Below are 3,279 nucleotides of genomic sequence, written 5' to 3'. Positions count from 1 at the left end.
TATATAGTTTGCACACTAGGCCAAAACCTCCAAATATAAGAAATGACACATATATTTAGTATATCAGGTGTTTTTTTTCTTTCCAATAAATCATCTCATAATTTTCTGATAATAATGTAATAATAATGAAATATAATAATTAATTTTGCCAACCTGTTCTGAATGTGTCAAACTYATCTAAAAACAGTTTTTATTTTGTTCCTTTGAAATTGGATTTTTCATAGGGCTTCTAATAAATCTTTTTTAAGTGCAGTATTATTGCATTTATTGTTTTTATATTAAACTTAAAAAGTAGCAATGTTCCTGTCTTAGAATGTTGCACATTTAGGATTTAAACGATGTAACTATCACTTTTTAAGGAATGTATATTTCTTGCTGCCTCACATCTCAAAGTTTGAAAAAAAAAATCATCACATGAGCACTTGGAACATGAGCTGCAGATGACTCAACTACTACCTCACCAAATTTTAGAATAGTATCAGTAAGACTGACAAGGTAAAGCCAACTTTAAGTATGCTGACACTAATTTGCTGTGAACAGCAAACTTTATTCAGTTGTGCATCTGCATCGATTATTTTCTGAAAATTAAATAAAATCCCACCACTAGTTTCTGAAATATTTTTGCTAAAACAACAGGTAAAACAGCACATGTACACACCACTGAAAGCTTTACTGCCTGCTTTTTGGCAGCGGATGGTAAAAAAAAAAAAAAAATTCTCTTATCGAAATACTCATCAGTTTATTGTGTGACAGATCTGAAGTTTCTCTTTGCTCTGTTGGTTGAGTTTTATTGCCATCTAGTGTTTAACTCTGTTGACCAGCAGAGCAAACCACAGCTTTGGCTGGGGAAAAAAAATCAACTTAGTCTCATTTTCATGCAAAATTCAGTTTTAGGGTTATTTGGGAGTTGTTTTAGATAATTACATAATTGTTGTACTAATATTTGAAGCAGGCAGGCCACCTGACTGATCCAATAGTAATGTTTTAACATAAAAAAACAACAAATAAAAGACTTTAGGGTGAAAATATGGTAGCTTCACATAATACTGTCCAGTAATTACAGGGTTTATACCCCTTATTAATGAGGTACCTACAGAACACAAACTGTAAGTGGAGTAGTTGTAAAGTGAGTTGTTACTCTGTGCCGAAAATTACATACTTGATTTTTCAGGAAACGAGTATACCCACCTGCCACTTATCAGGGATTTATATGATACTTACCAAATATGCACCTGGTATGTATCCAGTACCAACTTGTTACTGATCAAGCACATATTCTGTATTTATGTACTGGTACTTTTTAAAGTCTCATGATGTACTTGTTCTTTTACAGAGTAGTGCTTATCAGGTACTTGAAATTTATTGTGTACTTACCTGGTACTTATTGAGTATGTACCTGCATACAGAGTAATTATTGGGTAATTGGGACTTACCAGGTACACAACTGGTAGTTATCTGGAACACAGGTACTTAATGGGAACATACTTGGTACTTACTGGGTACATACCTTGTATTCATCAAGTGCATACTATTGTGTACAGGTTACCTATCTGGTACTTATCAGGTACACACATTGTAATTAGCAGGTATGTACTTGGCACTTACTGGATATGTACTTGGTACATTCCTGACACCTATCTATTGTTTATCAAGTATGAATTTGATACTTGCTGGGTGTGTACCTGGTAAATACATACCAGATCAGTACCAAGTATGTACCTCATAAGTAACAGGTATGTACTGGGCTGCATGCATGAAAAAATTTAGATTTAAAGTTGTGAGTTTTACACAAAAAAAGTATTTAGAGTTGGATATTTGCTTAGCAGTGAGTTTATGAAGCAGTCTAACTGGGAGGTACACGCTTTCTATATTCTGAAAAATATCAAAGCGCTACATTCCCTTCAAAAGCTTTTTTTGAGAGCAGCATCAACCTTTTCCATTTCCTCTCAGACTGAACTGGAGAGACAAACAGTTGTGTGGTTAAATGAAATAATGAAGTCAATCAGACTGGAACACAAGCAAGTATCAAGTGGAGTCCTGGAAACATTTTAAAAAGCTAATTTAATGAACCACCACCACTCTGACCATCAAACCACAAAACAACATTTCTGCAAACACTCCATATGTCTTCCTCCCTCTGTTTCGGAGAACTTGAGTGAACCGAACGCCTCATGAAATATGTGTTAAAGTATATGGACATCATCTGTTTTACATCTGTAATTGGCTCATGATTATCCCACCATGGGAGCAATAAAGACCCATTGTTGAGAACTCAACTGTAATGATTTAATTGAACAACAGATTTTACTAAGTGGATGAGGTGGGGTCATGTTGGGATAGACCCCAGGAGTGTGAGGTCTGAGGCAGGCCTTTTGGGTTTAAGTCTGTAAACAAGAAAAGTGTCTTATGGTTCGGTATTGTGCAAATCCACATTWATGCACGCACAACTCATTAGACTGACTGTAAATGTAGCTTTTAACTGAAAAAGATAGCCATCGGTTAATTAAAAGAGACCTAACTGAGCAGTTACGAGAGGTTATGTGTAGTTCATAGCATTTGATGTAAATGGTTTAACAGTTTGGCTATACATAAAACAATTTTTTTTCTTTTTCTTTTTTTTCTTTTCAGAATTCTTCTGCTTTATTGCAGTTCCAAGCTGGGATTCATAAACCAGTCTCTTCCACAAAATAGAGAAGAGGCTGAAATTCTAGGAACGGCGCTGTGAAACGAGAAAAACCCTTCAATGTTGCCTTTGTTAGCTGCTTTCAATTAAACGCGCCATGTGTTTTCTCCTGATCTGACAACAAGCCTCAATTACACAAGCATCCAGAGATCTCGTTCAATCAAGCTGCGGGCTCGTCGAGAGTGAAATGGCTGGAAAGGGGTGACACATTTTCACGGTTATCTTTCACAAAACATAACCTACTGCCCTCGTCTTTGTTATTGTGCATCATTAAACGCTGAAAAAAAAAAGTGTATTTAACATCAACTGTAGGAGTCAATACTTTTATCAAGATGACTTATAAACAACTTAATGGATTCTGTTGAAGCTCTAAGAAAGTAGTCACAGATTTACTTTTGGCATCAACTCCATTCAGTTTGGTCACCACAGATGAGAAAACCTATGAAACACAAACATGCCTACAACTCAGTCAGTGTCACAAATATTGAACTAAAGATTGGTATGGTAGTCAGAGCCGGCTCTTGGCATAGGCGAACTAGGCGGTCGCCTAGAGTGCCATCTGCTGGAGGGGGCGCCGAACTGCAAAAGAAAAAAAA

Source organism: Austrofundulus limnaeus, unplaced genomic scaffold (assembly GCF_001266775.1).
Source record: "Austrofundulus limnaeus strain Quisiro unplaced genomic scaffold, Austrofundulus_limnaeus-1.0 Scaffold63, whole genome shotgun sequence".
NCBI classification, from domain to species: Eukaryota; Metazoa; Chordata; class Actinopteri; order Cyprinodontiformes; family Rivulidae; genus Austrofundulus; species Austrofundulus limnaeus.
The sequence above is the reverse complement of the archived record's forward strand: the minus strand, read 5'-3'. Positions refer to the sequence as shown.